The sequence below is a fragment of the Schistocerca nitens genome, chromosome 4, assembly GCF_023898315.1.
Source record: "Schistocerca nitens isolate TAMUIC-IGC-003100 chromosome 4, iqSchNite1.1, whole genome shotgun sequence".
Classification (NCBI taxonomy): Eukaryota; Metazoa; Arthropoda; class Insecta; order Orthoptera; family Acrididae; genus Schistocerca; species Schistocerca nitens.
In genome coordinates this window covers 485,847,593-485,874,765 of record NC_064617.1, presented here as the reverse complement: position 1 = coordinate 485,874,765, position 27,173 = coordinate 485,847,593, and the positions used below count along the sequence as shown (strand labels likewise).

The 27,173-nt window shown below is 43.4% G+C and overlaps 1 protein-coding gene, 1 non-coding gene and 1 pseudogene across 2 annotated transcripts in view; all 3 read left to right on the top strand.

Moving 5' to 3' along the window:
• Positions 1–27,173, top strand: part of LOC126251632 (F-box only protein 32) — a 554,853-nt gene that overhangs the window by 223,834 nt on the left and 303,846 nt on the right. The gene's annotated exons all lie outside the window — the stretch shown is intronic.
• On the top strand, positions 4,174–4,291 carry LOC126254868 (5S ribosomal RNA; annotated as a pseudogene).
• On the top strand, positions 17,251–17,357 carry LOC126254807 (U6 spliceosomal RNA). Its single transcript, XR_007546441.1, has one exon. It is a non-coding gene; the product is annotated as a U6 spliceosomal RNA (small nuclear RNA).

Here is a 27,173-nt window from a genome sequence, read left to right as displayed (position 1 = left end):
CTAGCGATTCATCAAGAGCATTAACACATTTAATCACACTATGTGAGCGTGGAAGTAGTTGCCAGTGGGTAACTGATGAAAACAAATTTTTTTCAATAAATGGAAATTTTGTTCCTAAAAGCCCCCTTTTTTTTAAAACAGATTTAAAATTATAATCAGAAAGCACCCTCTAAATATCAAGTTACAATTTGTTCCGAGGCAGAAATAAGATTTTTTACAGTATGAGCTTTCGGGCTGAGAAGCTTGCTGCTCCCGTAGACCACGGTCGTAGTGACGACCGTTCACAACAACCTCTGAAAGATTACACTGGTGCAAATCTGTAACACACTAGATTACTTTAAACTAAAAATTTTAACAACCCACACAAACTATGCACCCCGTAAGAGGGATGGAAATGGTACAAAACCAACACATTTAAAAAAAATTACTTGCCACCGAAAGTGCAACTTGTTTTTAAAGGAACACACTTACGGTGGAAGGGTGGCAACTTTATATACTAAAATGACCATTTAAATAAAAACCCATGAAATGCAGTCTTACATAAAATGTACAAACATGCTTTACATTACACATATACCGCCTCTCATGATGATAGGCAAGATAAAAAATATTTCAGGAATTCGGCCTTTAAACCTTAAGCAATAAATTCGTTAACACCGAATCCGACAAGCATGACAGAGGCAGCTATTAACGTACGGCAGACCGACAGACAGACACTAACTGGCTAACAAATGCGGACGACAGACAGACGATCAAGCTGGGGACGAGAGACTGACCAAGAAAACAAGTATAATTTAACAAGTAAATGAACAGCATATCTCCAGTCACTTAAGTTCTAATAAACTGCGATTTCTGGCGAAGACCTGGCGCAGCACCCCCAAAACGCTCTCCCGAACCGTCCGCTGCCAGCCGCTTCCACGGACGCAGGAAGGCGCGCCGATCTCCGTCTCGCGGCGTCACAGTTCGCCCCGGCCAGCCCGATGTCGTGGGTTAACTCCTGTTGCTCTCGTGTCGGCCGCGAAGCCACAACCCCTCGCTATACGGCGCGGCCCGCTGGACTGACGTGGCGATCTCACATGCGCCGACGCTCAAGACGGACAAGTCATCTTGTGTCCCAGTGCGCGACCGACCAACCGATCGATCCCACCGCCAGTGACCATTGCCTGAAAAAACTCGAGCAAACTGGCGGCCTAACACATACTAGCACTCCGGACGACAGACAGACACTGACTGGCCCACACTGACCCGGCTGACCAACTGACCAGACTCGCCGAGACTGACAGACTGACCCTAGGCGAGCTCATAGCGCCCCTTAAATGCACGTGAACAGGCAATCTTTCCCCTTTCCCATCAGAGGGAGACACCAAAGCTGCGACTGCCACAGCGGCGCCACCGCCAGAAACGGAGGGCGACTGCTTTACACTACGCGCTGCGGCGCGCTTTTCAAAACAGCAGTTTTTTCCACGGCTCAAAGAGGTGGACGCGTAGAATGGAGGGAGGAGATGTGTTGAACGCATGGGTGGGTGAAGCCGCCTGGAAAAGGCTAGTGCATACGTATAATGTCATTTCAACTTCAACTCAGTTTCCACAAAAATGTTGGTTGCAACGGCGAACGATTCAGTTGTAGATGCAGGTCTAGTGTGAGGATCGCATCGCCCTTTGCAGCCACGGTTCACGATAATGACTGCCATTACGTCGCGAGGGAGGGGGGGGGGGAGTGGAGGGCGGAACGGCGCAAAGGTCAAGTGGCGGCACGTGCACGCAGCAGCCAGCAGCCAGCAGCCCAAATCCCGATACACGCCATGCGCCAGACCGCTCAGACAAGGCCGGCCTCGCGGAAGCGGCCTCCACGGCCGGCGGACAAAGAAACCGCTCTCCTGCCTCTCGACCCGCCTCACGTTTCGGCAGATCGCAGCGGACTGAAGCGACGCAGTCAGTTAGAAGGACTCGCGTTAATGCGTTATCACGTTTGACCTCTATATAGTACGAACACAAATCGTGGCCGTCGGCCGCCAGCGTTAACGGACGAGGAGGGAAGAGGCGACGTCACGCCCTACCTTCTTCTTGTTGTGCTGACATTTGATTCCCTAGATTTGTTCTTCCACGGCAGCAGAATTGAAATACCCCCATAAACATCGCCGATATTTTCCAGTGTCGCGGGAGTGACTGATCAGGATTGTTCTCTTCACTTGTGTATAGACGGGGTGTTCAAAAAGTCTCTCCGCAGTGCCGTATGATTGTTCGCCTGCTTATGTTACTTCCCTTCAACTGGACTCTCCCAACACTGTTTCGTTTATCTCAGCCAGCGTCAGTAGTATCGTTGGTGTGTGTCGTTACGTGTTGACGTGAGCGTTAAGTTTAGTTCCTTCGTTTGTTTCGTTTTTGTCACTGTTAAAATGCTTACCATTGAAGAACGTGTCTTTTTAGTCGAACAAGTGTTCAAAGCTGGCGGTAAATACACAGTTTCAGTTCGTCAAACATTTAATTCAGTTTTCCCCGGAGACAACACTCCCACATCGCGATACTGTGCGAGATTTGATTAACAAATTTCGAAGTACGGGTTCAATGACAGATGCACCGAGAAGTGGTTGTCCTAGCGTTTTGTCTGAGGATAAACTACTCGATATTTCCGATAAAATGTCCATGTGTCCTACCAAGTCAGCAGGAAAACTCGCCCAGGAAATCTATGTTAGTGTCGGAACGGCCCACACAGCTGTAAGGAAAAAATTAGAACTTTTCCCATACAAAGTGACAGTCGTGGAAGAATTGAAAAACACTGAAAATGGCAAGAGACTGCATTATTGTCAATGGTTCAGAAATTTCGTTCAACCAAATGGAAGGGATACGTATTCTTAATGAAACCTTTTCACTGATGAGGCGTAGTTTCATTTACCCGGGTACATGAACTTGCAAAATTCTCGTATGTGGAGTATTGCAAATCCATTGTGTATTCATGAGGAACCACTTCATTCTGTGAAAATAGGAGTTCGGATTGCAATTTCTAGACATCGGATTGTGGATCCCATATTTTTCAACGAAACAATAAATGTACAACGATACTGCAGTGATATTCTGTACCCATTCACAGGAGAACTTGTGTTAAGTGAAATACTGAACGGTTATTTTCAACGAGATGGTGCAACCGCGCATACAGCTCGCGTTTCAATGTCACTGCTTGCTGATGTTTTCGGTGATCGCCTAATTTCACAGGGACTTTGGCCTCCACGATCGCCTGACCTAACACCAACTGACTTTTTCTTCTGAGGTGAAGCGAAAGCAACTGTCTATAAAAACCGTCCAAAATCCATCGATGAATTGGAAACTGCAATATCCACTTTCACTGCTTCTGTTACAGGTGTTTGGAAACATGATTATACTAATTGACACTTTCAACATGTAATGTGAAAATTTGTAAGTAAAAATGAATATTCAATAAATTAGTAACTTGTATTTCACTGAGTTTCATTTCGGTATATTCACTGCGGCATACGGCACGCGCGGCTAACAATCATACGACACTGCGGAGAGACTTTTTGAACACTCCGTATCTACCAGGGGAAAAATGCTGCTATCAGAGCACAAAAAGTGCGAAAAAGTTCCTGATTATTTAAAACACTGAGAAGTGGTGTGCCAGCTGCCTCATTCTATCTTCCTCAGCACCTTTAAAAGTTTCCCAAAACTTTTGGCGTGCGAACATATTCCCGCTTTTTTTAACATACAACTCACTTCAAACTCCCACACGCCCTCCTCACTGTAACTCACTCACACACACTAGTCCATCGTTGTAAGTCGCTCATAACCATCCACTCCCAATTGTCCTCCCCCGCTCACTCGTTCAGTCCAGCTCACTGTCGTTGTCTCTTTGTGTCTCTCTCATCGTCTCCTGTCTTACAGCTATAGTCTCCTTCGTTCTGCCCTGCTAGTATAGTCTCCTCTCATTGTCACTTTCTCCCTATTTCTCTCTCTTACTGCTAATGTCTCATTCCTTCCTTCCTACTGCTGCTCTCTCTCTTCTCACTTTCACTATCTCTGTCTTCTGCATTGATTGTCATTGTCATATACTCTGTCTCTCTTTATCACTGGCTCTCACCCACTTCTACTTCCTCTTTATCCCCCCCCCCCCTTCCCAGCACTGTCCGCTTCACTCTTTTCCTAGCACTGTCCTGTCACTGTGTCAGCGGCCATGCCGCAGTGGTAACACCGGTTCCCGTCAGATCACCGAAGTTGAGCGCTGTCGGGCTGGGCTAGCACTTGGATGGATGACCATCCGGTCTGCCGAGCGCTGTGGGCAAGCGGGCTCCACTCAGCCCTTGTGACGCAAACTGAGAAGCTACTTGATTGAGGAGTAGCGGCTCCGGTCTCGGAATTGACATACGGCCTGGAGAGCGGTGTGCTGACCACATGCCCCTCCATATCCGCATACAGTGACGCCTGTGGGCAGAGGATGACACGGCGGCCTGTCGGTACCGTTGGGCCTTCATGGCCTGTTCGGGAGGAGTTTTAGTTCTGTCACTATCAACTGTGATCGACTGCCGTTGTGTTCCCCTCTTTCTCTCACACTGCCATTGTCTCCTTCGCTCTTTCTGTACCACCGCCATTTCTACTATCTTCCAGTATTTATTACTTTTACGTCTCTTTGCCTTTGCCTGTTTTCTTCTCTCCAAGCACAAAAAAGCCCGAGTACAGTATGTCCGAAAATCAACATTTCTGGCCCGTAACTTTAAAGGTGCTGAGAAAGGTAGAGGGAGGCAGCTGGTACGCACTATTCAGTCAGTCTTTTAAACAGGAGTGCATTCGCCGATAGGAGCATTTTTCCGCTGCAGCAGGACACGTAACTCATACGAAAGAAATGTGTTGATCAGTAAAATTTAGATAGTTAACTTGCGTCAAACTGAAACAATGCAAAACTAATTTTACACCTCAGACCGAAATTTTGCATGTGTTTCAGCACTAGAACATGGCGTTCCCGGATAACAGAGACAATTTAAAGAATACTTCTGCGTCCTACGTCACTTTATAAACCACGTTTCCTCTTTATACCGGACTTAAAGTGCATATTTTAAATGTACAAGTAAAGTAACTTTGAACCTGTGTATCTCGGAAACGAATAAAGATATGAAGAAAATTTTCAAGGTTGTTCGAGAACGGGATCTTGGAAATATATGTTAAAAATTACAGCCATTTGCTGTGCATTTCCGTCTTGGAATCCTCGGCTGGGTTTTTGTCCGCCGGTGAAGGCGAAAATACAGTAAAAAGTGCTTTTTGGGGTTTTCTCAGAAATCGCCCGGGAACTAAATGTTGCCTCCGTAAGCTGCTTAATGCGCACCGTGGATGACATCAAGTGCAAAATGAACCAACCGGTTTGTTCTATTTCCCTAAGCAGGAGGAAACGTGTAATATTCATACTTTGGTCCTCTACTGAATGTCTTTTTCCAAAGTTGTTTCACAGAGGAAGACTGCACTGTAGTTCCTTCTCTAGATTGTCGCACAGATGACAAAATGGTAGATATCGAAATAGACGACAGAGGGATAGAGAAACAATTAAAATCGCTCAAAAGAGGAAAGGCCTCTGGACCTGATGGGATATCAGTTCGATTTTACACAGAGTACGCAAAGGAACTTGCCCCCCTTCTTGCAGCAGTGTACCGTAGGTCTCTAGAAGAGCGTAGCGTTCCAAAGGATTGGAAAAGGGCACAGGTCATCCCCGTTTTCAAGAAGGGACGTCGAACAGATGTGCAGAACTATAGACCTATATCTCTAACGTCGATCAGTTGTAGGATTTTGGAACACGTATTGTGTTCGAGTATAATGACTTTTCTGGAGACTAGAAATCTACTCTGTAGGAATCAGCATGGGTTTCGAAAAAGACGGTCATGTGAAACCCAGCTCGCGCTATTCGTCCACGAGACTCAGAGGGCCATAGACACGGGTTCACAGGTAGATGCCGTGTTTCTTGACTTCCGCAAGGCGTTCGATACAGTTCCCCACAGTCGTTTAATGAACAAAGTAAGAGCATATGGACTATCAGACCAATTGTGTGACTGGATTGAGGAGTTCCTAGATAACAGGACGCAGCATGTCATTCTCAATGGAGAGAACTCTTCCGAAGTAAGAGTGATTTCAGGTGTGCCGCAGGGGAGTGTCATAGGACCGTTGCTATTCACAATATACATAAATGACCTGGTGGATGACATCGGAAGTTCACTGAGGCTTTTTGCAGATGATGCTGTGGTGTATCGAGAGGTTGTAACAATGGAAAATTGTACTGAAATTCAGGAGGATCTGCAGCGAATTGACGCATGGTGCAGGGAATGGCAATTGAATCTCAATGTAGACAAGTGTAATGTGCTGCGAATACACAGAAAGATAGATCCTTTATCATTTAGCTACAAAATAGCAGGTCAGCAACTGGAAGCAGTTAATACCATAAATTATCTGGGAGTACGCATTAGGAGTGATTTAAAATGGAATGATCATATAATGTTGATCGTCGGTAAAGCAGATGCCAGACTGAGATTCATTGGAAGAATCCTAAGGAAATGCAATTCGAAAACAAAGGAAGTAGGTTACAGTACGCTTGTTCGCCCACTGCTTGAATACTGCTCAGCAGTGTGGGATCCGTACCAGATAGGGTTGATAGAAGATATAGAAAAGATCCAACGGAGAGCAGCGCGCTTCGTTACAGGATCATTTAGTAATCGCGAAAGCGTTACGGAGATGATAGATAAACTCCAGTGGAAGACTCTGCAGGAGAGACGCTCAGTAGCTCGGTACGGGCTTTTGTCAAAGTTTCGAGAACATACCTTCACCGAAGAGTCAAGCAGTATATTGCTCCCTCCTACGTATATCTCGCGAAGAGACCATGAGGATAAAATCAGAGAGATTAGAGCCCACACAGAGGCATACCGACTATCCTTCTTTCCACGAACAATACGAGACTGGAATAGGAGAACCGATAGAGGTACTCAAGGTACCCTCCGTCACACACCGTCAGGTGGCTTGCGGAGTATGGATGTAGATGTAGATGTAGATAGTGACACTAACACGATCTTTCTGTTGGGTACACAAATGGTCCCTAGCCGGAGGGCTATCCAGAACACTTGACCATACCTTTGTAGAACCCGAGGTACGAGCAGCGAAAAATGCGTTTTTATGCGCTGCGTTTTGAAACATACTACGCAAGCCTGCTGTCGCATGCATACCGATAAAAATCATTGGATGTTTGTTTGTACATTCCACAACCCCGCCTAAATTTCAACCAAACTTAGTGCGTGTATCACTTAATGTCTGGAAAGAATCACAGTGGGGTAAGGCGTGGTGGTGGGGTTGCAAAGATGGTGACGTGGAAGCATAAGTCAGGAACGTATGGAGCCATTTAAACAAAATTTTGTATGCACATCATTCTTCATTTGTATTATTTGTACAAAAATACCTTGAGGAGGGGGTAATAGTCCTCCACGACTTCAAAAAATGTAAATCGATGTGAGAAGCCGGGCCAGGAAAAAATAATCAATAACGACTGATACTAGCATCGAATCCATAATTTTCGAGGTCTCTAGCCTCGTTCGTGACAGTCCCAGTGAAGTATAAACTTTAACGCTGGGATGGGGTTTCCAAAGAGTGTGGCGTATTAGCATTATGTGTAATGTCTGGAATAATTTATACCAGAGCTGGCACACCTCTCATTTGCTGTCTGGAAGAAAGAAAAAAAATACTGTGAGACAGCCCTAGCACCCCTGCTGCTGAGAGTGGAGGTGAAAATGTGTAAGATGCTCTGGAACCCCTGGAGCAATCTCAACTAAATTTGGTGTATATGTGACTTGTTATTTGTATAAAAATACTAGGGAGTAAGACATCATTACTACCGCTATTAGTGGGTTTGGAAATAAGAGGGGTTGACATCTAAAAATGTTCGAAAGCAGCCTGTTGCTACTTCGGTCCTGTATTTATTTGACCTGCAATACTTTGAAATTATGAAGCGCTGTGTGTGTCTTACGTTGTTCAGTACGTCAAACAGGTAGCTATAATGAGCACCCCAGCGGGCCAATTTTGTCAACACATTTCGGCGCCAAATATCATGCCAAGCGCCTGAATATCACAGATATATTTAACATCCTCTCTGGAGTCTCGTGAGGGGCAGCCAAATGAAAACGTGACAGATGGAAAAAAAATAAGTAAACTGATTATTGTTTAAGAAGGAATCGCCGTAACAATATATTTCTGCCACTGTGTCTTGCTGGAAAACTGTTTGCGGGCGCCTACGAAAACTTGATTGGACCCAGGCGTGCACCTCTTCGTGCGAAGCAAATCGACGGACACGAATGCCGTTCTTCAGAGCTACAAAAGTATGTAAATCGCATGGCGAGAGAGAGGGAGTGTATGGGGAATGTGTAAGGACTGCCCACGGAATTTCCACAGCGTAATCCAAACAAACGTGGCACCGTGTGGGCCCGCCCATTTGCTTCGAGCCAAGAGGTGCACGCCTGGATACAACCAACGTTTCGTAGGCCGAACACACTTGACAGTCTCGTCTCACAGTGGATAAGTGTATTAACAATTATGGCGATTACTTTTGAAATAACAGTTTACTTACGTTTTTCCACCTGTTGCGTTTTAATTTCGTTTACACACATCAAAAAACGTTTTTCAATCACCCCAGTCCTCAGAACTCCTGAAGATAGACGTTGGCTGTGGATGTTGTATCACAGACACAGTCCCCTTGACTGTTCAGAGATGTCACCAAACCCGCTCAGAGATGTAAACAACCATGCATGAGCAGCGCCTATTAGACGGAGGGGGCCCGACAGTCGATCAGTTCCAGTCATTCCACCAGGAAGGAGGTACACGGCTAGTGTTGTCTGTAGTTCAACCATGCCTAGACGGTCAATACCGCGGTTCTATCGCGTCTGAATTGTTACTTTGTGCCAGGAAGGGCTCTCAACAAGGGAAGTGTCCAGGCGTCTCGGAGCGAACCAAAGCGATGTTGTTCCGACATGGAGGAGATACAGAGAGACAGGAACTGTCGATGACATGCCTCGCTCAGGCCGCTCAAGGGCTACTACTGCAGTGGATGACCGCTACCTATGGATTATGGCTCTGAGGGATCTACGCCGAATCGCCGTTGAGGAGGGGGCCAATCTGAACCAACAGTGCCTTGATGAACTTGTGGATAGTATGCCACGAAGAATACAGGCATGCATCAGCGCTAGAGGACGTTCTACTGGCTATTAGAGGTACCGGTGTGTAGAGCAATCTGGACCACCACCTCTGAAGGTCTCGCTGTATGGTGGTACAACATGCAATGTGTGGTTTTCATGAGCAGCAAAAAGGGCGGAAATGATGTTTATGTTGATCTCTATTCCAGTTTCCTGTACAGGTTCGGGAACTCTCAGAACCAAGGCGATGCAATTTATTTTTTGTTTTAATGTGTGTATATACAGTGAGGTGACAAAAGTCATGGGATACCTCATTAACACTGTGTCGAACCTCCATTTGCCCCGGCGTAGCGCAGCAGTTTGACGTGGCGTGGACTCCACAAGTCTTTGGAAGTCCCCATGCTGCTTCTATAGCCGTACATAACTGCGAACAGGTGCAGGATTTTGTACACGAATTGACCTCTCGATTGTGTCCCATACATGTAAGATGGGATTCATGTTGGACAATCCGGGTGACCAAACCATTCGCTCGAATTATCCAGAATGTTCTTCAAACCAGTGACAAGCAACTGTGGCATGGTATCGTTGCTTGGAAATATGAAGTCCATGAATGGCTGCAGATGGTCTACAAGCAGACGAACATAACCAGAGGACCCAGTCCATTTCATTTAAACACAGCCCACACCATTATGAAGGCACTACCAGCTTGCGCAGTGGCTTGCTGACAACTTGAGTCCGTGGCTTCGTGGGGTCTGCGCCACACTCGAACCCTAGCCGGTCGTCTGCTGTCATAGCCCATTAACGCCCAATTTCAATGCAATGCCCAACGGATACGTTCTTTGTACGTCCCGCATTGATTGCTGCGGTTATTTCACTCAATGTTGTTTGTCTGTTAGCACTGACAATACGCAAACGCCGCTGCTCTCTGTCGTTAAATGAAGACCATCGACCACTGCGTTGTCCAGTTCAGAGACGAAGACGTAATCTTCAATGGTCGCAGTTGACGAGGTCGGCATTCGGCGTGAACTGAACTTCGGTGCTGGTTCTAGCCCCTAAATAGCTGTCTTCAGCCAGTCAGGTTTTGGCGTAGTGATACTTCCTGCAGGCCATGGCTCGAGCTCCCCCTGCAGGAAGTAGTGCTCGGAATGTCTGTTTCCATTAACTTGTATGTAAATAGCCGGTGTTTACCATGGTGCTTTTGGTACGCCTTGGGCATAGACAACCTTGTCCTCTGTGGTGTAATATGGGTTGCCGGCCCCCAGGAGCTACCTTGGCTCCGTTATAACAACCGCCATCTTGTATATGTGCATATCACTACGCCAAGGCTTTTGTCATTTCAGTGTATATGGATGAAATAACATATACTTCCCTATCATGACATTGAACTCCAGTAACTGCAGTTCGGTTTCTGCACAAGTTGTAAATAAACTTTCGCTCCTTGTATCTTATATCTGCTACCTTCAACATTTCAAAGTGTGTATCCTAGTTAGCCAGGTGACAATGATCGAAATAAATAATGTGCTTTTGAAAGGGCTTCTCTATACCCAAACAATGGTTCTTATTCAGCCGGTCATATTTGAGATCTGTTGTAACAGTTGGACCAGCATCCGGGCGGCAAGCCTCTATCTTGTTAATGGGAGTTCATCCCTCTTCCGATGAAGGCTTAGCACTGCCGGCTGCTGCTTCAGTAGTTCGATTTCGTGATTACGTTCTATCTGGCGTCGATCTGAAACACACGGGTCAACTAGCGCGGACGGCGCGCCGGCGACAGCGGAAGCGCCGTCGCCGTGTGGGGCGGAGAAGTGTGTGTGAAGGCTAACGGTGCCTGCCGAGTGTGAGTCAGCTGGCACACTTGGCGCGCCCCCTCCGCCCACGCGCGGTGACACTGACCGACTACTGTGCAGTCTGCTCGTGTTGTGGGTGCCCACCCGCCCGCCACACCTCTGCCAGCCGCTCCGTGCTTCCGGCACTCGAGGCAAAATCCGGAATCTTCTAGTCTTCTGACTGAGTGCGGAAAAGTTTTCCATGTCCGACGCAAAACGTACCGATGTGATCGTGCGCCTCCGGCAAAACTCCTAAAACTGCACCACTCCCCGCCTTCCCTCACACTGACGCCCGCCTCCTCCCCCCACCCCACATCCTCCGTAAATGTCTCTGCAATTTCTTCTACGCCGGATTAGCAAATTTCATAATTTTATGAGTAGGTACAATAAAAAAAAATGCTGTGTGCGAGTAGGACTCGCGCACTAGGGTTCCGTGCAAACTAGATTATGTATATATGTATAGTTCATCCGCACTGGGAATCGAGAATCTGGACGATTTTTGCTGTTTTCGATACAAATATTGGAACTGGCAATATATCGGTCCCGGAAATTCCAAGACCATATCAAAATCTCTACATTACTTCCTCAGATTAGCCCGGACATACAAAAAGAAGCGAGCATGGGACTGCAGTTTATATATGTAGATATAGAAGATTTAATAAAATACTTTTTTTACTTACTAAAACATGACTACAATTTATATTTTCTGTCTGCATGCAGCAATGCTCGTCTATTATGCTTTTGACGGACGATGAATGGTGTATATTTTGTAATGACGAAAATATATATTTTGCGTGGTTTAATTACAGTTTATCAATTTTGACTTTTTTTACTTTACTTGTACTGTGAAACCTTACTTCTTGCCAAATTTCATGATTCGCGTTCAACTCGAAGTACACTGTGGGTTTTGCCGAGTGAGTTTTCGAGCATCAAAATATGTGACAAACTGGCCAATTGTTTTGATTAAATTGACTTAGAAGCTTAAAATTTTTACACTGCTGAGGGACCATAGACCTTAATATGTAACATAAATTTGAACTTGATACGTGTAGCTGTTGATAAGAAAACAGGGTTCTTAACATTTTGATAGAGAAACACGCAAACGGAAGGACAATAAAGCGATCATATAACGACGCAGTTTTTATAGACTGAAGCACAGAACCCTAAGGAAGCACAGAGAAACCGACTGTCCAGGGAGATTTCGAACAAGACGTACATAGGATAAATGTGTTTATCAAAGTGATTAGTCCGCAGCTCGTGTTCGTGCGGTAGCGTTCTCGCTTCCCACGCCCGGGTTCCCGGGTTCGATTCCCGGCGGGGTCAGGGATTTTCTCTGCCTCGTGATGACTGGGTGTTGTGTGATGTCCTTAGGTTAGTTAGGTTTAAGTAGTTCTAGGTTGTAGAGGCTTGTCTCACTGGGGGTAAGATAGATACTGCCTACAGGAAAATTAAAGAGACCTTTGGAGAGAAGAGAACCACTTGTATGAATATCAAGAGCTCAGATGGCAACCCAGTTCTAAGCAAAGAAGGGAAGGCAGAAAGGTGGAAGGTGTATTTAGAGGGTTTATACAAGGGCGATGTGCTTGAGGACAATATTATGGAAATGGAAGAGGATGTAGATGAAGATGAAATGGGAGATACGATACTGCGTGAAGAGTTTGACAGAGCACTGAAAGACCTGAGTCGAAACAAGGCCCCGGGAGTAGACAACATTCCATTAGAACTACTGACGGCCTTGGGAGAGCCAGTCCTGACAAAACTCTACCATCTGGTGAGCAACATGTATGAAACAGGCGAAATACCCCCAGACTTCAAGAAGAATATAATAATTCCAATCCCAAAGAAAGCAGCTGTTGACAGATGTGAAAATTACCGAACAATCAGTTTAATAAGTCACAGCTGCAAAATACTAACGCGAATTCTTTACAGACGAATGGAAAAACTAGTAGAAGCGGACCTCGTGGAAGATCAGTTTGGATTCCGTAGAAATGTTGGAACACGTGAGGCAATACTAACCTTACGGCTTATCTTAGAAGAAAGATTAAGAAAAGGCAAACCTACGTTTCTAGCATTTGTAGACTTAGACAAAGCTTTTGACAATGTTGACTGGAATACTCTCTTTCACATTCTAAAGGTGGCAGGGGTAAAATACAGGGAGCGAAAGGCTATTTACAATTTGTACAGAAACCAGATGGCAGTTATAAGAATCGATGGGCATGAAAGGGAAGCAGTGGTTGGGAAGGGAGTGAGACAGGGTTGTAGCCTCTCCCCGATGTTATTCAATCTGTATATTGAGCAAGCAGTAAAGGAAACAAAAGAAAAATTCGGAGTAGGTATTAAAATTTATGGAGAAGAAGTAAAAACTTTGAGGTTCGCCGATGACATTGTAATTCTGCCAGAGACAGCAAAGGACTTGGAAGAGCAGTTGAACGGAATGGACAGTGCCTTGAAAGGAGGATATAAGATGAACATCAACAAAAGCAAAACGAGGATAATGGAATGTAGTCAAATTAAATCGGGTGATGCTGAGGGGATTAGATTAGGAAATGAGACACAGTAGTAAAGGAGTTTTGCTATTTAGGGAGTAAAATAACTGATGATGGTCGAAGTAGAGAGGATATAAAATGTAGACTGGCAATGGCAAGGAAATCGTTTCTGAAGAAGAGAAATTTGTTAACATCGAGTATAGATTTAAGTGTCAGGAAGTCGTTTCTGAAAGTCTTTGTATGGAGTGTAGCCATGTATGGAACTGAAACGTGGACGATAAATAGTTTGGACAAGAAGAGAACAGAAGCTTTCGAAATGTGGTGCTACAGAAGAATGCTGAAGATAAGGTGGGTAGATCACGTAACTAATGAGGAGGTATTGAATAGGATTGGGGAGAAGAGAAGTTTGTGGCACAACTTGACTAGAAGAAGGGATCGGTTGGTAGGACATGTTTTGAGGCATCAAGAGATCACAAATTTAGCATTGGAGGGCAGCGTGGAGGGTAAAAATGTAGAGGGAGACCAAGAGATGAATACACTAAGCAGATTCAGAAGGATGTAGGTTGCAGTAGGTACTGGGAGATGAAGAAGCTTGCACAGGATAGAGTAGCATGGAGAGCTGCATCAAACCAGTCTCAGGACTGGAGACCACAACAACAACAACAGGTTCTAGGGGACTGATGACCATAGCTGTCAAGTCCCATAGTGCTCAGAGCCATTTGAACCATTCAAAGTGATTAATAATGGAACGTATGATGTGCTTTAGATTGTTTCACGGATTCATTCGCACTAGAGTACCAACAAAATACCTAATACAGAAGTAAGACCTACTTCCAGTGGTCTTACCCTACCAGATGCTTGAACGACGCAGCTGATGTCACGTGGCAGACCATACATTTGTTTCCACGGGAGTTCAGCTTACATGAACAGGGTGTATCTGTCTGTAGAAGGCGTCCCCAAATTTTTCTTGTGACGAAGCACTTTGAGCATCCTGGTACTTTGATGGAACGCCTTGTTTATGTTGAAGGTAATAAGCTTTTTAATGAGAAAAACTTGTTTTATTGAATGATTGCTTGTATTTTAATCATTACTAATCATGCAGAAAACATAACAAAATGAAAAATTAATTAACATCTTCAAAATGTCGCGAAAATAACGCCATTTTATTAACGTTTTTCGCAGACCGCATAATTACTTCCGGCATAACACCACGTTCCACGGAACACAACTTAGGAAATTTGGAAATTTGTGATAAGATTTTATGGGACCAAACCACAGCTTGGGAAACCGTGTTTAGGCAAAGAACTGACATCTCCCGTAATTTTATTAACCATTCGCAGAACGCTTATTCTTAAATACTATTTTATTTATGCAGCACACTGTCCCAACTGACCGAGCGAAGCAGCGCAGTGGATGCGCATTTGGGAGTACAATAATTCAAATCCCCGCTTGGCCATCCAGATTTTGGTTTTCTGTGATTTCCGTAAATCGCTTATTGCAAATTCCGGGACGGTTCCTTTGAAATAGACAAGGCCCAGTTCCTTCCCCATCCTTTCGTAATCTGAGCTTGTAGTCTGTCACTAATGACAGCGCTGTCAACGGGACGTTAAAGCTCTGTTCAGCTGAAATTTCAGAACTGTGAAGTACTGGCTGGGGGGGGGGGGGGGGGGGGGGCAGTAAATTTTTCATCGTTTCCACGTTTTGTACTTTCTTCCTCCACTGTCGCGTCTCACTGCGGTCTTCTCTCGACAGAAATCAGCAAAAGTCGGAAACCTTCCGTCAAATAGCATGTTTTCTCCAGCATCCGCTCTCCGACCTTAGATCGTATAATACCGTGGCGAGGTAGCAGCAAGAGCTCCGTTGTTGGAAACGCTCGAGCTGAAAGGCCAGTTTAAAGCCCAAGCGACACAAGCCGCTGTTTGGGGCGCCATAGGCACCGTGAATAAGATTTCTCTACAGGACGTATGACTATGACAATCAGAGCGACCGCTTGGCGCGCCTCCAAGAAATAACACCGTGACCACTCGTGCGTTTACAGTCGCGGCCCAAGAGGAACACTTCGTTCTCGAAGCTTCCGTGACATCGCGTGATGTCCCACTCGCGGCCACGACTGGTATCCTCGCGTTCATGACGCGCGAGACAAACCAACTACAGGACAAGAAAAAAATAAGAATTATCTGAATGCGTCGGGAATCGGTGATGCACGTTTGCAGACAAACAAATGATTACAATTTCAGAAAAATTGGATGATTTTTTGAAGAGAAGAGCTTCATAGATTGATAAGGTCAGCAACGCGTTGGCCAACCTGTGGCCCTTACACAAGCAGTTACTCGGCTAGCATTGATTGATAGAGCTGCTGGATATTCTCCTGAAGTATACCATGCCAGATTCTCTCCAATTGGCGCGCTAGATCGTCAAAATCCCGAGCTGGTTGGAGGGTCCTTCCCATAACGATCCAAAAGTTCTCATTTGGAAAGAGATCCGTGCTAGGTAGGGTTTGGCAAGCACGAAGACGATCAATATGAATCTCGCCGTGAGCGGACTAGCGTTATTTTGCTGAAATGTAAGCCCACGATGATTTGCTATGAAGGGCAACAAAACGGAGCGTAGAATACCGTCGACGTACCGCTGTGCTGTAAGGTTGCCGTGGATGGAAGCAAAAATGGCCCTGCTATGAAAAGAAACGGCATCCTAGACCATCACTCCTAGTATGAATGAAATGATAATTAAATCAAGGCCCTATATAATATATCACTTCTAGTTGTCGGGAGGTATGGCAGGCGACAGTAAAGTTGGTATCCCACAGCTGTCCGGGCTGTCTCCAGACACGTCTTCGGCCTGGAATCTCATTGATTGGAGTATAATTATCTTCAGTGATGAGTCCTGCTTCGAAATGAGTCCCGATGTCCAGAAGACGTGTCTGGAGACGCCATAGGCAACATGACAGCCGCTCGCCATAAGACCCGACAACCAGAATGTGCCATTTCTTTTCTTTTCTTCTCTTTGGTTGTCAACCGCGGCACCCTTACATATTGTACACCCCGTTTAGTCGTCCTTATGGCAAACCATCATGGGCTTAAATTTCAGCAAGATAATGGCAGCCCGCGCACGGCGGGAGTTTCTAGTGTTTGTGTTCGGGCTTGCCAAACCCTACCTTGGCCAGCAAGGTCGCCAGTTCTCTCCCCAACTGAGACGTTTGGAGCATTATGGGCAGAGCCTCCCAACCAGCTCAGAATTCTGACAATCTAACGCGCCAATTGGACAGGCTTCGGCATGATATCCCTCAGGAGGACATCAAACAACTGTATCAATCAGTGACAAGCCGAATAATGCTCACATAAAGGGCAAGGGACGGACCAACGCGTTATTGACTTGCTCAATTTGTGATTCTCTTCCTCTAGACTAAATCATCCATTTTTTCTGAAATTTTAACCATTGATCGTCTGCACAGGTACGTCACATCTATCAACGTCCGTCCCATTCGAATAATTTCTTCGTGAAGCGCCTTTTTGCAGATTCATCACATGACGCACTCCTCCGGAAGTTCAGAAGGGAATGCTTATTGGCGGCCGGAATCAAGTCTCTGGAGTGCCTCATATACAAAATAGTCTTACAAGGGACCTTCAGGATTCGACCTCTTCGATTTTTCTCTCATCTATAAGATTTGAAGTTTAGTGCATGGACATTAATTTTCTAAAGCAGTATGACGCAATTCTCCCAAAAATCACCTTTGTATATCAGATGATTTCCGAGCACTGTTAAGCATAAAACGTTTCTAGGTTTATAACAATTTCGACTGCAGTGCATACACTAAAATTAGAACGATCCAGAGAAGCTTAGCGTGGCCCCTGCGCAAGGATGGCATGCAAAATCGTGAAGCGTTAGTACGTAAGGTAGGAACTTTGTAATCGTGAAGTCGCTGGCTTGAATGTCGCTAGTGGCACACTTTTTTTTTTTTTGCTTTTATATCAATTACATAGCAACAAATGGACCTGCAAATTAACTAATATTGAATTAACTTCCGACTGTAACAAAATTGTTATTTGGACGATCCGCGTATAGCTTTAACTTGAAGCAACTTCCGTGGTCACTGTAACATCGTGATTTTCCTTACAGATCTATTTTACAATATCGCAAGCAGTTCTCACGTTTAAATTACTGCTCCTAAAAATGTAGTAGACTCTTCCAAAACTACAAAAACCAAATACGATCGCATCTCGCAACATAAAAATAATATACAAAATGCAAGTGGATCTATGCAGCTTGAGAAAGGAAACATATTCTGAATCAGTGAAGTGCAGTTTCCTAAAGTCGAACGTCTGTGTTAGAAGAACTTTAGGAATGAAGTACTAAACAAAAAATAGTGAGTAGTAGTAGTAATTTAATACTATTTAATAGTAGTAATTTAAAACATGAGAATTGTTTGCCATATTGGGAACAAATTCGTAAGAAAAATCACGCTGTTGCAGTGACTACTGGAGATCCTTTAAAATAAAGCGACACGCGTGTCGTCTAAACAATACTTTCCATACATTTGCAAGTATGGTGTGTAACGTATATTACTTGTTTATCTGCAGGAAAGAGGCCTAAAACGATGAAGAAAATGCCTTTTTATTTTTAACTAATGGTTGTATGGAACAAATTGATGTAACATGAGAATGGCTTTTTGTCGAAGGAAAAGATTATGTACATCAATAATACTGTCCAGCCTGCAGAAATTAAATGAGTATTTTATTTTTTGTTTGATGTTCCATGTTCTTTACCAGTTTTTTTTTATAACTGTGAATGCATTTCCATGGGAAGTCATTAAAAATAAATAGTTATTTTTAATAAAAGAATTATGATTCAGATTTGCTAAGTAAAAGTGCCATTTGTTAATGAATATGGAATTGAAATAAAAGTCCAAAAAGTGTCTTAGTAGTGATTTCGACCATCACGAATTAATAATTACAATCCTATTACGCTACACATTCACCTAATGACGAATAAGCTAATTAACCAAATATGTTGTGTACTTAAAAGCGCTCGGAAAGCTCCTAAACTTCAAAGGCTATTTTCCTACTTTTTGGAGAATTGCATCGTATTGCGTTACGAAACAGACGACAGGGCCCTGTCCTCCAGACCTCCTAAGTATGAGGTATATCGAAGACGGCCAGTCCGTGTTTTTAGCGGTCGCCAGCCTTGCTTTGAGCTACGAGACATAATGTGTGATATGGTCAAATATTTGAGCAGACCGAAAACAAGGCTTCCTACAAATTACGCAATGAGTTTTTTCCGAATTTTCGTTGCCAAACGAAGAGTGGGGAACTGACAAATGGTATATCGAATTGACCAGCGGAGGTCTACGTTTTCACAAATACTTCAAAATAGTAAAAATTAAATAAAAAACTTGAAATGATTTCTTCAAAGCTAATAAATCAGATATGGGAAGTACACCTTTGAATGATGATCGAAATCATGTACAGCAAATGAGGTGCCAGTGGAGAATTTAAAAGACCATAGGACTAATATCCTCTAGTACGTTTTAAAATTCTAAGTTTAATGTTTAAATTCTAAATCGGCACTTCATTTTGTGTACGTGATTTCGAGCAGCATTCAAAGGAGTGTCAAATATATCTCTATTCTATTCTATTTCTTGCTTTTACACAAATCATTTCACAAAAGAATTGACCACTGAAGGTGTAAAGCGCACTCTGAATATGCGACTGTCATGAAGACTATTGTGAAATATTCGTGTACCAAAGTTGAATATGTGCGTGCTGCTTACATTTGATCACCTTGTGTTTCCTCGCAGAAATGCGTAAGGACAAAAGAAAAAAGGCAAAAGTTCGTTCACTAATACAAGTTACTGGCAGACTGCTGCTGACGAATCTGATACTGTTCGAAAACAATTGTAGCCATCTGAGGATGGATGTAATCTCCCGGAAATGGTCAAAGCAATAATATGCAGCTTCTTAAATGTCGCTGATTCTGACTACGGCCTCCATTAATAGTACCTAATCAATAATACCTATGGAATTCTACAACATTCAGCGCGGATAAAGTAGTATTAATTTCGGATGGATGACATCGTTAGACTTCCAGCTTCACACAGTTCCCTGCCACGTTTGAGAAGTTACCGCGCTCGATTATTATTGCTAGACACATATTTCTGTTGTTTCTTTCATAGCTGGCAGCAACTACTAGCAACGACGACTGAAGTCTTCGTTAAGAAAGTTCATTTGTGTCCCCGAGAGTAGTACAAACAAAAGAAAGTTCGAGTCAAACATGAGTCTCTTGTCACATTCCGATGTTCGTCGCTTTTGTATCTCATACCCTTTTTTTCTCTCTTTTATTTTTAAACGCCCTAAGAGGAGATGTAATTCTGCTGGTCGGGCCACTCAGAACATCTCGCGTGTTCGGGACGAGGCAAACAGCTGCAATCGCACGGTGCTCGCGTGCGCAACGCTTTGTGGATGATTCGCCGGTGGCTAGAAAGTCGGAGTAAACAGCAAGTCTCTCGTAGAAAGTGGGGCGACTGAGATTTTATAAGGGCTGTAAAGCCCCGTAGGCATGGATGACGTTACCACTTAGCCCGCGGGCTTCCCTGACTGGTCGGTCTGACCCCGTTTTCCCGTTAGGCACTGCGTCATACCAGCTGCATCTCACCAACTGCAGCCTCGTTACTATACGAAGGTTACTCCCGTGTGACGTTGATCAGGAGCTACTGACTAGGAGGATATGGGGCTTGATAAGTTATTGGCTGCTGCCATAACTCAATTGGTTCAAGTGTTAACGTACATAGTTAGGAAGCGATAGATGCAGCCAGACTGTGTTAAGTGAACTTGACTGGGTAACCTACAGAAGGACTATGAGGTAATCCTTAGCTGATAGCAGTCTTAGGACCACGATAAGCTTACAGCCATTATGAGAGTTGCTCACAGTTATTCGTTACGCCAGATATTTTTCGTCAGTGGACTGTGCCTAGCACGCCGTTCCTCTGAACATTTGGCGCCAGCATTTCATTTCTCATCTCAAAAACTCCCAAACGTCGTTACAGCTGTACTGAAGCTGTCTCAGATTTTCACACTTTCCAGCTGTACACCGATTTCCTCTAGATTTTTGTTGTGGTTGTCGAGTCATATACGTTGAAGATGTATTTTCCTTAAAATCCTTCATTCCTACGTAGCAATAAAACTGGGCTCTGTCTGCGCATTGTGATTTTTTTCTATTTGCGAATATATTGCTGTTTTCGAGCTTTTTATGTAGATCCCATTTTTATTGTATAGTTTTTGCGAAAATAAAAATTACAGCTGTGTGTAAAATAGATTGATAAGATATTTATATAAATTGTTTAGTTTATAGCTTAAATTAAAATGGTACAATCCGACATGTCGAAACCTACCCTGAAATTTTTCACGCAGGAAGAACACAACGAAAGAAATGCACTGTCAGAATTTTAGCTGATACGGCGCACTGCAAGTATTTTAAGAAAATGTTACAATTACTCATTTTTGCCGCACGAAGAATGGCTTACAACGGCGGTTTCTATAGCCTAGCGCGCGATGGGCGATAAGCAGAGGCATCCGTGACGTGAGAATGTAGCACCGCGTAGCACGGAGTCCAAAGTGCATACACGCGAATTTTAGACAATTAAACCGTACAAAAAATGTCTCAAATTAAAATTTTTTTAAATAACTTGCAGTTCATATCGAAAGCTAAGCTATCGCAGATGTATTTTCCACACAACTGACTAGCAGAAGAAAGAAAATCGGGGAAGTGTATGACGTTAAATTACAGATGACTTCCATCAATTGGGACTTGAATTTGTTGCCATTAAGTATTTTATAACAATTCCTGTAGCACAGTTCGTATAACAATTTTTGAAATATGCATATTTTACTAATAATCGAGGAGTTCTTTTCCCTGTAATCGTCACAAAAATGTAGAAAACAAACATTTCCCTCACTCCAGGCACACCCGACAAAACATTAATGCATTCAGGCACTTCACAGTAATTAGTAGTTTTATTTATGCAGTACTCGAATGGAGTAAAAAATGATCGTGGCCACTGTTCTGCATATTGTGCTGCGTAACAGGCATACTTCATCGAATACTTAAAATGTGGTGATGCAAATTAACAGTGCATAAATGACTGAAGTTAAACTATACGTATCGCTCATAAACCTGAAATGACAGAGGGCTAACGGAAATTATATTGTCCGATAATTTTGTGTAAAATATTTTACACTCTCTAAAATTTTGTTTTTCGAGAGGACAAATCACACTATTAGTTCCGGGTGGAACCCGAATTGTATTAAAGGCATTTCGTCATACTGCTAAAGACAGAGGTGTATTTATGTCCAGACCAACAGTCCAACAAAAGTAATGCATTATTTTCTGCAATTAGTAAGAAGACGTTTCTGATGTGACATTGGAAAATTATTCTCTCCCATTTTTCCAGATTTTGCTAGGTAGATTACAAAATATTTGCACGGAAGCGATTTTCTTTTCTTTTTGTCCTGATTTGCCTTGATGTTCCCGTAGACAGATATAAAGCAGCGGAAACAGTAATCCACTGATACTTACAACTGGCTTTGTTGTATACGAGTGTCTCATTGCATTCATCGGCTGTACAAACGACTCTTTTTTCTTTTTTCACGAAACCTGTCAGTTTTGCTTTATATGCAGTTTTTATGGGATAACAGGGAGTTTCATCTTTACCTTAGCTTCGAATTTCTCTATAGTATTTCCTATTAATGATATCTCCTCTGCACCTTTTCTTGGGGTAAACATCGTAATTTTGCTACTTCATTTTCGTATAACCTAGTGAAACTGTTTAATCACGTCGAGAACGTCTGGAAATCAATAACATTCAGTCTCACTTGTAATTCAGAGTGCCCTGTCTCATAGATATCAAAAAATCAAATCAGTGGCACTGTCGGACCTATCATCTGAGGTCATCAGTTCCCTAGATTAGAACTACTTATCCTAACTAATCTAAGGACAGCACACACATCCATGCCCGAGGCAGCATTCGAACCTGCGACCGTAGCAGCAGCGCGGTTCCGGACTGAAGCGCCTAGAACCACTCGGCCACAGCGGCCGGCTCATAGATATCCTTCGGTAACAGTGCGCTGACTCTCACGAGCAATTCTAAATTCTTCGAATAGTTTCTCTTTCATTCTTTTGTGAGTTTCATTTTGGGGAATATTTCCTACCTTGTGCAAATCTTTCTTCCATTTATACAATTCATGTTCAGATTTTAGGAAACGAAACCGGCTTTACACACTGTTTAAGCATTTTCTCCCCTCTTCGTTTAACCAAAAAATTTACAGCCTTTTCTTTGTAATTGAAAGCTATTAAAGCATTATTTTCTTTGGTCTATTTTTGTACTAGTCTTTAATTAGCACAACAATCGTCGTTCGAATTAAAATTCGCGATATCGTCCGAGTTGTCTGCTGTTTCTTGTAATACGCGTACTTCCATAATTTCTAACAAACGTTGACATGATTTGAATAAATGTCCAAGAAATTAATAGTTAAGTAACACCTACGTAGGGAGAAGTGGGTGATATAGATTTCACACCGCATTCTTCTTATTTCATCTTTGCAAGATTGAAACAAACAATAATTGTATTCCACATTACTGTGAAACTCTGGAACGTGCATAAAGACATGCTATTAGCAACCACTGCAAATTATTACAGGTATAAAATGAGTTGCAAGTTCGAGCGAATAGTAATTGTGAGCATTTTTATCAGTCAACTGTTATTGGATACTGAAATTCAGTTTACAATTTACGATCGTGTTTGCCATGTTACCTATTTACCCGTGTGCCGTCAAGCAAGGATATGAGCCCACCATGTTGCGCATGCGCTGTCTGCTACAGCTAAGACGGGGTTATACATTTCTCCAACTGCCTGGCAAGCTACGATTTTGGCGGTTTTCAGCATTTATATAAAATACTTGCAGTGTGTTCTAGCAACTAAAATTTGGACACTGTCTTTCTTTCGGTGTATTCTTCGTGTATAAATATGGTTCAAATGGCTCTGAGCACTATGGGACTTAATATCTGAGGTCCTCAGTCCCCTAGAACTTAGAACTACTTAAAGTAACTAACCTAAGGACATCACACACATCCATGCCCGAGGCAGGATTAGAACCTGCGACCGTAGTGGTCTCACGGTTCCAGACTGAAGCGCCTAGAACTGCTCGGCCGGTCATGTATCAAAATCTTAGGACACATGTCGACATGTCTGATTGGACCATTCCTTTATTAGTTTGAATTTACGAGTACAAGTTCTTCAGTTATGGGATCTATTGAGCGCCGGGGAATTGCCGCAACCACTGAGAATCTACCTGTTAAATCACTTGTCGTTCGCTCGTGTATGTTGGAAGTATTTTTAAAAAATTAATTTTTAAACTGTCAGTCAGTATTTTCTTTATTATCCTTCGTTGCTAATAATAACTACACTACTGGCCATTTAAATTGCTACACCACGAAGATGACGTGCTACAGACGCGAAATGTAACCGACAGGAAGAAGATGCTGTGATGTGCACATGATTAGCTTTTCAGAGCATTCACACAAGGTTGGCGCCGGTGGTGACACCTACAACGTGCTGACATGAGGAAAGTTTCCAACCGATTTCTCATACACAAACAGCAGTTGACCTGCATTGCCTGGTGAAACGTTGTTGTGATGCCTCTTGTAAGGAGGAGAACTGCGTACAATCACGTTTCCGACTTTGAGAAAGGTCGGATTGTAGCCTATCGCGATTGCGGTTTATAGTATCGCGACATTGCTGCTCGCGTTGGTCGAGATCCAATGACTTAGCAGAATATGGAATCTGTGGGTTCAGGAGGGTAATACGGAACGCCGTGCTGGATCCCAACGGCCTCGTATCACTAGCAGTCGAGATGACAGGCATCTTATCCGCATGGCTGTACGGATCGTGCAGCCACGTCTCGATCCCCGAGTCAACAGATGGGGATGTTTGCAAGGCAACAACCATCTGCACGAACAGTTCGACGACGTTTACAGGAGCATGGACTATCAGCTCGGAGACCATGACTGCGCTTACCCTTGACGCTGCATCACAGACAGGAGCGCCTGCGATGGTGTACTCAACGACGAACCTGGGTCCACGAATGGCAAAACGTCATTTTTTCGGATGAATCCAGGTTCTGTTTTCAGCATCATGATGGTCGCATCCGCGTTTGGCGACATCACGGTGAACCCACATTGGAAGCGTGTATTCGTCATCGCCATACTGGCGTATCACCCGGCGTGATGGTATGGGGTGCCATTGGTTACACGTCACGGTCACCTCTTGTTTGCATTGACGGCACTTTGAACAGTGGATGTTACATTTCAGATGTGTTACGATGCGTGGCTTTACCCTTCATTCGATCCCTGCGAAACCCTACATTTCAGCAGGATAATGCACGACCGTATGTTGCAGGTCTTGTACGGGCCTTTCTGGATACAGAAAATGTTCGACTGCTGCCCTGGCCAGCACATTCTCCAGACCTCTCACCAATTGAAAACGTCTGGTCAATGGTGGCCGAGCAACTGGCTCGTCACAATACGCCAGTCACTACTCTTGGTGACCTGTGGTATCCTGTTGAAGCTGCATGGGCAGCTGTACCTGTACACGCCATCCAAGCTCTGTTTGACTCAATGCCCAGGCGTATCATGGCCGTTATTACGGCCAGAGGTGGTTGTTCTGGGTACTGATTTGTCAGGATCTATGCACCCAAAGCGCGTGAAAATGTAATCACATGTCAGTTCTAGTATAATATATTTGTCCAATGAATACCCATTCATCATCTGCATTTCTTCTTGGTGTAACAATTTTAATGGTCAGTAGTGTACTACCAAAATTTCGATGAACGTCATGTAAAAACAGTCGAGGCATAAGAACAGAAATATAGTCGGAAATAAAAGTCAATATCCAAATGCCGGCCGAAGTGGCCGTGCGGTTAAAGGCGCTGCAGTCTGGAACAGCAAGACCGCTACGGTCGCAGGTTCGAATCCTGCCTCGGGCATGGATGTTTGTGATGTCCTTAGGTTAGTTAGGTTTAACTAGTTCTAAGTTCTAGGGGACTAATGACCTTAGCAGTTGAGTCCCATAGTGCTCAGAGCCATTTGAACCATTCAGTATCCAAATGATTTAAGTTCCCAATAAATATATTTTCCTTCATTGTTATTATAAGATTTTTTTGTCGTCAGATGTACGATTTACTCGTTCACTATTTTCGGGGGAAACTTTTGGGCATGTTTATGCATAGTGATTATTATGAAATGATTGAAAGAACAGAAAATGGACTGTGGAGTCATCCACAGCAATAAGTTTACCGTTAGCACTCTCCTTAAAGAAGATGAAATTCAATTACATGACAGCGCACTTCACTGAAATTAAGAATAATTAAAGTATAAAGTTTAAAATTACGTATCATTTTATTCCACTGTAGTTGGAATAGGATGGAACCACCCTACATACTGCTTTACTAGACATTATTACGATCATTTGAAAAACAGAAAAATGTATGTGAAGGGTTGGAGAATAGGTTACCAAAACGATATTCAATTATTCCAGCGGTTAAACTGTATCATCAACTGGCTGTATAATATAATACTACTTACTAATGATGTACGTCTAATGGTTTGTATTTTTCAGCATCGTTCGTTTACTCCAGTTTCCGAAGAAATTTGTCTTTGTGACCCAAACAAATTTTTTCTGTAAACCTACACACTTGCAGGGGTCATGCTACCTGAGCAATCTGATCAAAACGTGCGGGAGACACGCTCTAATCCTCTCTCTATTAGTCGTACTGCAGTATTTATTCCAGTCTCAAAGAGAGTCACATGTCATGTGTTCGGCCACAGTATTTAATTAACGGCTTTTGAGGTCTAAGTTAGGGTGAAGTGAGCATTTTTATGCTTGCTTATAACAGTATCATTTTTGTCTACCGAGACATGAACGCGAAACCAGTTTCTTCTTCTTCTTCTTCTTTATTTTTATTACGCTGTAATTTTTTGACGGCGTTTGAAACATTTGAAATTTAAGTACAGCTGTATGGCGCTGATGTTTACAATTGAAGATTTCTCCAAAAGAGGGGGGAAGTGCTTAAAGACAGTCATTTTGAGTAGTTGTACTTAGCTTTTTCATATTTTAGTGCAAACTTCAGCGTTCTTCGTTATTACACATAACCCTTTTTATGAAAAAAATGCTTTTTTTTCTTCTTGCACACGAAGACTGTGGTAATTTTTGTTACAAAAGTGCGTATAACAGTTTTTTGAAGGACGTTGATAGTACTGTGATGCGAGATACGTGTTGGAAGCATGCACACGTGAACTGCCTATCGAGATCATGGCATCATGCCATATAAAGAATGAAGCTTGCCAATCATTAGAGTTATAACCGTACAAAATGTGGGACAGAATACTCCCAGGCGATAACGCCCTCGTTTGTAATGTATTGCGTTAACGTTCTTTAGTGACACAACTATTATAAAGCGCCTTAGTTCATTGTCAAGTTGCCTGTGCCGAGAGAAGTTCATGCATAAAACAAACACAAGGTAGATGTTACCACTCAAAAAAATGCGACCATGACGCCTGTAAGAAATGTCCCATTGTCAAATGGTACGTAACCTCCGCTCAAGTACCCAGGAGTCAGCCAATAATTCGACAAATACTCGTAAAAAAAGTAGGAAGCGCACATA